Source organism: Nannobrachium achirus (assembly GCF_963921795.1).
Source record: "Nannobrachium achirus genome assembly, chromosome: 20".
Lineage (NCBI taxonomy): Eukaryota > Metazoa > Chordata > Actinopteri > Myctophiformes > Myctophidae > Nannobrachium > Nannobrachium achirus.
Window position 1 is genome coordinate 32393571 of NC_137827.1, and position 11075 is coordinate 32404645.

Below are 11075 nucleotides of genomic sequence, written 5' to 3' on the forward strand. Positions count from 1 at the left end.
CTACATGCCCTATAATAGGTGGGCGTGGGCTGAATGTTCTGTCAGTAACCATGGTGGTAAGGGAGCAATAGTTTTTTATGAACAGCACCCCTGGAGGAAAATAGGGGAGGGTCATGCTATTTTAATTTCAGTCCTAGGGAGGGTCTGCTGATTTCACTTTGAATTCAAGAGAGGGTCATGCAATTTTTCAAAAGCAAACAATGGCTCCAGAGGTACAGGCACTTATGCAACCATTGTCAACAGCCTTCTGCTTCATTTACTGACAAATCCTGGGTGCCAATACCAAGAAATGCCCCACAGTCACTGTAGTGAATGAACTGAAGTGGCTGTGTTTATACTACAATATATTTTCCTAAAACAATGGAGAGCTATGTAAGGCAGCAACAATGGTTGTCAGAACTGTATCCCCCCTCCCTAAAGTAAAAAGTGAAATGGTGCTAAAAAAAAAAAAAAAAAATTGGTTAACGATCGCTCGTTGAAAATGCGCATTTGACCCAGATTTGACCACAGGCAATCAACAGCACAAAATGAATGGCAGCTGTTACAAGCCTTCTCTGTGTTGTGCACATGTGTCAACTGTTTTATCTGTAACCTAGATGTCAAATAACCTGTTCTCAACCTGTGAGAACTTCTCACCTTTTTTGTGATGTCCACGTTGACTTTTACACTAGCAGCAGTAGGCTACTCACTGTGTGTTACTTTAGTTTGGAGGGTGTGTTAGTTTATATTTGGAAATGTGTTTTGGGGATGAAGTGCAGCTGGGATCTCAATGCATTATATTAGCCTATTCATTATTGTTCATTGCTGCTGCCGCCCGCACCCGTTTTTAACCCTAAAAAAATCCTAATTATTTACAGTAAAAAAAGAAAGAAAGAACATAAATTTTGCAGTGCTCATCCAGAACTTGCTTCTCTGTTCTGTTCTCGCCACTGGTTAGGAATAACTAAGTTTAGGTTTTAGGCATAATTTTACTGTGGTAAATGTCATGTTCAATCTTTTTTTATTTTAATGCTTGGGGAGGGTCACTGATTTTTTCCCCCAATTGAGAGGGAGGGTCATGGCATTTTATAAAAGGGCTTATACATTTTCTTCAGTAACACCCCTCAATAAAAAACGACCCCTCCCTAAAGGAATACCAAATAAGTAACGGATACATGATTTTAAGGAGTGAAATAACATGTTATAAAGTTATTTAATATTCATAACTTATTTAATAACTTTATAACGTGTGCGTAAAGTGTACAGGCTTGGAAAAATGAATTCTGCAGGCCTACCTAAAATGCAAGAGTCTGTCACTCGAAACTTGCTCCCGCCCCGGTCTGTGGATGGGAACTCCCTCTATTCCCCATTTCTAGCGGTGCCGATTGACTCCGTTTCGTCGAAATTGGTGACCTATCAAATTCCATGACTCCAGAGTGCCACTGTTTCACAATGTCGATTCGATGTTGACGTCAGTCAACGAGAAAAGTCTGTTAACCCAAGACAATAATGCTTTGTTGTGAACTCAAAGGTGAGATTATATCGTGGTCAGTGGGTCACACGAAAGGGATTTCGGTTCGTGTTTTAATTAATTTACGATCGTGTCGTTGATTTTGGTCGAAATTGGAAAAACAGCGACATCTGGAGTCGCAGAAATCGACAGGACACCGATTTCAGTGGAACACCCTTCAACGGGCTGTCAACCCCCGACACTCAACCACCCCACCTCCGAGTCCACACACACACACAGCTACGACAGGACCGGAGTCGGTGCGTCTTTAGTTTATACAGCGAACGTTCACTGGCGATTGGCTGCTGTACAGTCCGCGGTTCCGAAAAGCGGCCGTTTCTCCGCTGATGTCTGCAGGGAGTGCACGTCGTGACTGACTTTGGGAACCTCTGAGGGAAAAAGGTAACAACGATGAGTGCGTTTGATTTTCGCTGTCGGAAACTTTGAGTTTGCCCTCTGCGTTTGTTTACCGTCTCTCAGCTTTTAGTAGGCTATACCCCCGAGGAGGACTGTGTTGAGTTTTACACACACAAGCCCTGTTATAATTAACTCTGGGGTTTGTTAGAGCACTTCACTGCTTTTGTTATCTTGACAGTTAGGCGTATAGTACTCTAAGATCTGCCTGGATCTTAATTTGCTCTGACTGGAGCTGGAGGGTATTCGCCTCCTCCTGCTGTGGTTTAAAAGGAAGTTTGTTTGTAGATTGGACGCACTGATTGTAGCGGATCATTGGGCGGCCAATCTGAGGGCTTGGCCGGGAATGGGCTGGGCTGGAGTGGACTCTACGCACCATAAACTCACACACATACCAACCTGCAATGTCAGAAAAAAAGGCTGCTGACTGTCATTTTAAAAACTAGTCATTTCATATCATCCTGATCCACCCATTGGCTAGCTATACGTTGAGTAGGTTATCTAGCTAGACTATCTAGCCTATGTAAACAATGTGTTGTGTGTGTGCGCGTGCGTGTGTGCGTGCATGCGTGTGTGTGTTGGATCCCCACTTCTGTGCATTGCTGTGCGTGCGTGTGTGGTGATATCCTGTCAGATCCTGTGAGGCGGGGGTCAGTCACAGGGTCTCCCCTCTGGAATTCTCCTAGAATAGACCTGGGACACGCACGGGCGCACACACACACACACACACACACACACACACACACACACACACACACACACACACACACACACACACACACACACACTAACACACACACACACACATACACTGGGTGAGGCCCGCAAAATGGCCAAAATGACACTCATTACTTTTTTTTATTTATTTAATAAAATACATACCAGGCTAGCATTGCATAGTATAGCATCACCAACGCTTATTTGATACATGTTCCATTATACTTTGAAATATCTCTTGTTTTCCAGGATCTGTAAGACATTTCTTGTTTTTAGGTATTGACGATTGACATTGGGATTTTCGATCTTTTAAGTAAAATTGAGCTGTGTTCCATGATCTATTCTAGTCCCTTCAGTTTGACGTCTTCTAATCATTCCACTCTATTCCACTCATCTCATTTTTATTCTATTATCATTGGGTGTATTTGAATGCTGGTATACTACAATAGGCTGTATATTAGATGTTGATCTGTGAATCTGTAGGAGGACGATATCACAACACACTTTTGCTTGTAGTTGTTGAGTAACCACTTATTTTACCCCCTTTTTCTTCAATTTCATGTCATTGTTATGCCTTGCCTTGTAAGTTGGAATGATACTCTTATGTTTAATTACCACAATAACGAGACTTCTTAGTATACAATTTTTTTTGATGAGTAGGGTATCGGGTTAGATACATACAAGATACCCATACCGGTATTGGTATGGGAGCAGCCCTAGCTTCCTGACACACTGCCTGCACTGAGATGCTCCGCAAAGGCTCTGCGTCAAACTCCTGATTCCAGCCTCAACAAACTCAAAGATAATTTCAATTGATTTATAAATAGGCTAAATGAGTTATCGTCTTATTCATTCCAGAGGAGAAAACTCCCCCAGCCCACAGTGAGGTCAGTGTGTATGGTTAGTGTTAGAACGCCACACATGAAGCTGTTTGGTCAATGTTTTGTTCAAGGACACTTCAGCAGGACAGACATTTGAGGTCATGGTGGGGGATTGAACCTAGGACCTTTTCTCTATGGGACAAACTGACTGACAACTGAACTAGGTTACCCTCTTCCCTGTATCCCTTTTGTAACGTGGAGAGTGACAGAAAAGGTGCCAGACAGAGGATATGGCTTTGAACGAAGGCAGTGTGCTGGTATTGAACCTATAATATTGTGAGTGCATTGTATACTTAAGATGCCCCTGTAGATCTTCTCTTTCCTGATGGGTTCCGGATGCTCTCTGGTTGTAAAATGTTAGCTGTGTGTGTGTGTGTGTGTGTGTGTGTGTGTGTGTGTGTGTGTGTGTGTGTGTGTGTGTGTGTGTGTGTGTGTGTGTGTGTGTGTGTGTGTGTGTGTGTGTGTGTGTGTGTTTGAGAGAGAGAGAGTTGAGAGAGCGATCCTGCAAAGCCGTAACTCGAGCCTGGCTGGACACAGTGACGCTTGGACAGCCACAAAGACCACTCTGGCTGAGCTGTGGGGAATGTGTGTTTGTGTGAGTGTGTGTGTGTGTGTGTTTCATGCATCTGTTTGAGTGAATTAGTTCACAATCACACACACACACACACATTCTCAATCACTCATACACTCGCAGACAGACACCGCATTATGCTCATTTTAATTGCATGATGTGTGCTTGTTTTTATTCTGCCAATGTTGCAAAACAAGACACACTATCATCAAAGTGGGCGTGACCCACTGCAACAGCGATTAGTATTATGAAGAGACAGTAGCGGAGTCAAGCGGACTCAGTTATTTATTTATTAACTAGTGTGAGAGAGACAGCGGTGTTTTGTACCATTGATCATTCATCTTTGTGTTTCATTGTGATTATAGGGCTGTGCAATTAACCGAAAATATATCGAAACCTATATTCAGAACCTCTATACTGACTTAATCTCGCTCATGTAGGTTAATCGCTAAGCATACTTTTTGAGATTTGTGAACAGTGTTTGACATAAAGACTATAGATTATTTATAATCGGATAATAAATCTGCTATTTTCACAATTTAAAATAAATAATCTTACATTAATTTTAATCGAGGCAAAAGTTTGGGAAAACATTTCTTATATTGATTTGATGTCATGACGCCCCAGCCCTACGTGATTATATGAGAGCAGTTTATAAATCACATTTCCCTGGCAACTTCCTCTTGACATTGACTCATTTTCCTGTCCTCGTCTCCACCTCTATCATCTCCACACTGTCGAGGAGGGAGTTTTAATCTCAAACTTCTAGATAAACAGAGATTCACATCTTCTGTGTTGCTTCTCACTTACAATGGATGGTCTGTAGGTGGGTGGGTGGGTGGATGAGTGGGTGGGAGATCGACTGTCTCTCTCTCTCTCTGTCTGTCTGTGTGTGTGTGTGTGTGTGTGTGTGTGTGTGTGTGTGTGTGTGTGTGTGTGTGTGTGTGTGTGTGTGTGTGTGTGTGTGTGTGTGTGTGTGTGTGTGTGTGTGTGTGTGTGTGTGTGTGTGTGTGTGTGTGTGTGTGTGTGTGTGTGTGTGTTTTGGAAATATATTTTGAGAGTGCTGGTTTTTCATAGTCGCTCACAGATGTGTCTTTTCACAGATGTGTGTCTTTTCACAGATGCTTGTTGTTCCAGACTCTGACTGAGGGCACAATATTATATGAGAGAGAGAGAGAGAAAGAGAGAGAGAGAGAGAGAGAGTTAAATGCACATTGTTTAATTTGGGTTTGACCCATTTCTCTTGGAGGTGAGTAAGAACAGTGAGTGCCTGGCACTCACTGTTCTTGGTGTTGATGTATTAGCGCGATCTATTTGCAGTATCATCATGTAATAACTATGAAAGTGTGCTCCACAGATAGCAGATCCCCGCCAAGCCGCGTTGCATACCCAGGGTTGTGTTGTCGACCTGTTATAGCAACACCATGATGGAGATTTGAACATTTTGATTGTCTGACCTATACAGTTCAAGAGTAATAGGCCAAAAGGTGAATCGTCATGTTGTAGCGCCACCATGAAGCTGATTTGAAAAATGTCGTCCTTTTTCTAGTGGGAATGTGTGATTGTGTGTGCACGGTAATGGGACGTTCATGATATGTGGCATTTTGCGTAAATTAGGGTACACGCCCCGCCCAAAAGCGAGTCGTAACATACTGTATATAAATGGACTATAAGGGAGAGTAATCAATGAAATGTCAAGACGTTATAGTAGGTGTGGTTTTGAGGCTAAGCAAGATGTAGATTGATGTCAGTGTGTAGTTGCCTATGTCTTTATTATTTGTATATCAATTAAAAACTAGTACAAAAAACAGAATAAAACTAGCAATATTCATGAAATATAGTTTTAAGCTACAATGTCCCTGGCTGCCATGCTATTTGCATGATTTTCCCACCTTTTGATGATCTCAAAGCGTGTCCATCGTGCACGAAACGCGTGCACGATCGTGCGTTTGTGAAAGCTGCAGTAATCCATGCGACATGAAAAAAAAAAAAAAAAACAGAGCTCCATAGCGCTAACCAGCCCGAAGCTAGAAGCTAACGAGTTGGCCGAGCACTGGTCTGCACAATAGCAGACCAGTCAGGAAGAAGAGAGATATGGGATGTTCCCTGCAAGCTTTAAAATGGGAGTCAATGGAGGACCGGATACGGAAACAGTTCCAAACAGGATGTGCTTTTTTTGGTTGCTTTTTTTTTGGGGCCAATCGGAACCGCATCGCGACGATAATTTTTTGGATATTCTTTATAAATATGAAATAAAGTTACTAACTCGGGAAACTCGTGTTTGGCAATATGACGGCATCATAGACAACTCGGGAGACTTGTGTTTGGCAATGGGTGTGTTTCACATGTGCAGTGGTGGAAAAAGTACTTCCTAATTAAAAGTATCGATACTGCAATGTAGAAATATACTGTTGGAATAAAGTCTGGAATTCAAAATGTACTTGAGTAAAGGTACAAAAGTATTGGCATCTAAATGTACTGAAAGTACCAAAAGTAAAAGTACTCATTGTGCAGAATGTCCCATTTCAAGTTCTGAAATGAAATCATTTGAAAATAGCAGATCTACAAGCTCTCAAATAACTCAAAAGTACAAATAACTCAAAAGTGTACTTAAGTACATTACTTGAGTATATGTATGTACTTAGTTACTTTGCCCCCAGGAGTTGAACCCTGTGCTGTGGCAGACCTAATATCTAGTAAGAGGGAATTCCCTCCGTCCAGGGGAGACATTTGGCCCGTGAGCTTCGGGCAGGGCTACTTGTCAACCAGTAGGTGTCCTACATGACACCATGGTCTCCATCTCTCAATGGAAGAGTAGGAGTAGTAATAATGATTTAAATAAATTAAGACAATAAGTACAAAATATTACTGGTCTGGTGGTTTCTGTGTACCGGTATGTTGAAAATTATCAAGATTACTGTGACCAAAGAAATCGCGATTTATGATATTATCGTGATAATCGAAATATCCCCAACATGCATTATCCTGGGGCGGAACATTTGCCCAAAAACTGCAGATCTACAAGCTCACAATGCGTCGCATTAAGATATTTGGTAGAGAGCGAAAAAAAGAAGTATGTATTATAAATAAGTTTTACCAATAGAGGGTTTAAATGGTACCGGATATGCAGCTTAGCAAATAAAAGGTGAATTGATCCCAGTGCATAACGGAGGACGATTTCACAATAAATTAAATCTCCACAATATGATTATCGTGAGTGTTTTTTATCACGATCATCCCTAGTGTGTTTTGTCTGCGAGTCTAGCACTGGTCAGTGTGACTTGTCACAGTGTATGTGTGTACTGTCAGGGTGTGTATGTGTCTGTAAGGGAGCCTGCATGCGTCTGGCTACTGGGAGCTGCAGGAATTCTCACGTTAATACATTCATAATTGTCTCCACCAGCCGAAGGCTGAGGGAGAGTATGTTTTCCCCTCCGTCCGTCCGTGCGTCCGTCCGTCCGTCCGTGCGTCCGTCCGTGCGTCCTCGCAGTTTGTGTGCACCTAATCTCAGTCGCCGTTGGCCCGGTCGCTGCCAAAGTGAGCACACACATTCCCTGGATGCCAATCTAGAACCTCTGCCCTAAATTTTTCAAATGGCCCTCATGGTGGCGCTATAACAGGCCCATTCGTCCTGAGTTTGTGTACAGCTAATCTCCGGCGCCGTTGGCCCGTTCGCTGCCAAAATGAGCACACACACTCCCTGGATGCCAATTCAGAACCTCTGCCCCAAATTTTTCAAATGGCCCTCATGGTGGCGCTATAACAGGCCGATTCGTCCTCCCAGTTTGTGTACAGCTAATCTCCGGCGCCGTTGGCCCGGTCGCTGCCAAAATGAGCACACACACTCCCTGGATGCCAATTCAGAACCTCTGCCCCAAAGTTTTCAAATGGCCCTAATGGTGGCGCTATAACAGGCCGATTTGTGTGGCCTGGTGGAGACCTGTGCTCGGAAGAGCACTGCTTCTAGTTTTTATTGTCTCCACCAGCCGAAGGCTGAGGGGAGAATATGTTTTCCCCTCCGTCCGTCCGTCCGTCCGTCCGTCCGTGCGTCCGTGCGTCCGTCCGTCCGTGCGTGTGTCCTCGCAGTTTGTGTGCAGCTAATCTCAGTCGCCGTTGGCCCGGTCGCTGCCAAAGTGAGCACACACATTCCCTGGATGCCAATCTAGAACCTCTGCCCTAAATTTTTCAAATGGGCCTTTTCTAGCGCCACCTAGTGGCCGATGTTCGCAAGACACATTTCTGTGCACTACTCTTACAGATTTTGTCCAAAAATCCTACAAATCGGTAGGCAGTATCTCGACAGTCATGTGATCGACACGGATCTGTCCGATTTTTCATATTCCATCCTGATTGGCTAAGATTGGCTTCCAAAGTTTGTAGGATTGAGCCATTTGGAACAAAATGCCTCAAATCCCAAACGCAAAGTGCAATTATCATAAAATCGCGCACACACGTTCCCACTAGGTCGAAGAAGAAATGCCACTTCAAATTTTTGAAATCAGCCTCATGGTGGCGCTATAACAGGCCGATTTGTGGTTTTACCTATAACTCCATCGATCAGTTTCAAACTTTGTAAGCGCATTCCCAAGAGGCCAAGGAAAAACCCTTTCCCTGCATTTTTCACATCAGCCTTTTATAGCGCCACCAGGAGGCCGACTTATGTAAAACACAATTTTTCCTATTATTCCTTGAGATTTTATCCAAAAATCATGCAAATCCGTACACAGTATCTCTATAGTCATGTGATCAAGTCCGATCCGTCTGATATTTCATATTCCATCCTAATTGGCTAATATTGGCTTCCAAAGTTTGCAGGATTGCTCCATTTTTGAACAAAATGCCTCAAATCATGAACGCAGCTTGCAATTACCGTGAAATTTGCCACACATATTGCCACTATGTCAAGGAAAAAATGCTACCATTTTCACATTAGACTGTTATAGCGCCACCAGCAGGTAGACTTTAGCAAAATACATTTTTGGAACACAATGCTTCAAATCATGCATGCAGCGTCCGATTGCCATGAAAGGTCTAAGGTGAAGAACATATGCCACCCTTTTTACATTGGCCTATTATACAGTAGCACCACCAGGACGCAAGGCCTGGTGGAGACCTGTGCTCGGAAGAGCACTGCTTCTAGTTGATTAATGGGAGGATTTGCTTTACATCGCCTTTTTAATCTACATGTGATCCCCTGCCTATAGTTATGCAACTCACACACACACACACACACACACACACACACACACACACACACACACACACACACACACACACACACACACACACACACATATCACGCAGGCAAGCATACCATGCACCATTTGTTGGACACACAAACGCCCATGCAGGCAGACATGCACCCATAATGAAATATACGCACATGCGCACGCATGCACGCGCAAGCATGCCATGCAGCATTTGTTGGACAAATGCACGCACGCACACACACACACACACATGCAGGCAGACATGCTCCCATAATGAAACACACACACACACACACACACACACACACACACACACACACACACAGTTACTCATCCCAGTTATACAAGGCACTATTGTATTTTGCAGCTTTATGGTACTTTCAGTGTCACAGTCATTCATGTTTCCCAGCAGCACGTACGTGTGTGTGTGTGTGTGTGTGTGTGTGTGTGTGTGTGTGTGTGTGTGTGTGTGTGTGTGTGTGTGTGTGTGTGTGTGTGTGTGTGTGTGTGTGTGTGTGTGTGTGTGTGTGTGTGTGTGTGTGTGTGTGTGTGTGTGTGTGTGTGTGTGTGTGTGTGTGTGTACTGTATGTGTGTGGCAGTGTGGGTGGCCGTCTCACATTGCATGCAATGCTGCCGACTGCTAAAAATGAAGACGTGACAGGGAACGTGTGAGTGTGATAGCGAGCTGGGGGCCAGAGAGAGAGAGTGGGAGTGGGAGTGGGGTGTGGTGGAGGCAGGCAGGCAGGAGGGGGCTGCATCTCAACTCGTAGCCATCCCCTCTGCTGGCTTTTCTGTCAATCATACTGGTGTAACAGACGTTGTGGGAGTAAGACAAAGAGAGATCACTTCAGGCAGCTTGTGTCTTTTCTCTTTGTTTTGAAACCAGCAGTAAAAGCAGGGTGTGCGTGTGTTGCATCATAGACCCAGACAGCTTTGGGAGATCATCAGCCGTTGAAATGTTGTTACATGTTTGTACACAGAGCTGCCATACTATGCCCAGAGCGAGAGCATATAACCCTCATGTATGTGTGCCAACTTGCTCCAAGGAGGACTATTGTAGTGTGTTAGTAAGGTGTTTGAACCAGAGTCCTGCACGGGTCCAATTTTGACACCACGCGCCCGCCCTGGCCTCGCCCGTCAATAATCAGGTTCTCTGATTTTCACAATAAAATATAATAATAATTATTATTATTAATAGCCGCCTGCGTTTAGTCCCACACTGCCTGTCGCCGTACCCGCAACGCAAACTTATAAAAGTATATTCTTCACCGGTTTTCAACCGACCCGTTGGGTAGGCCTATCCGGATACCTGGCCCGTTGCAGGACTCTGGTTTGATCTACCAACTGACTAACTAGTTAGCAGTAGTCTCGCGTCACCAACATTTTGGAGATCTCTGCCTACCTAGTACCTACCAATACATCTGGTGACATTTAAATTCAATGTAGTTGCTAAAACCGTTTGTATTTTGTACCAAATCTGTAGATGGAGATCGCCGCTCTTCTATCAACATGGGACTAAACTAGCAGTATTGTAACTAAAACACTGGTGCAACACAGCGGGATGTTAGCAACAATTGACCATAATCACTCACTGGTCATTTTGCTCTTACATCATAACCTGAGAATGAAGTAAGAGTCTGTGTCACTGTCCTTTAAATGCAACCATTGGGGACAGTGACACATGGAGTGGTCATAGTAACAACATCACCACTACTGGGATCCCAGCTAACACACCAGCATAATTTGTGACTCATATGTGGGCGTGAGAGACTCACCCAACCACCTTCTAGCTG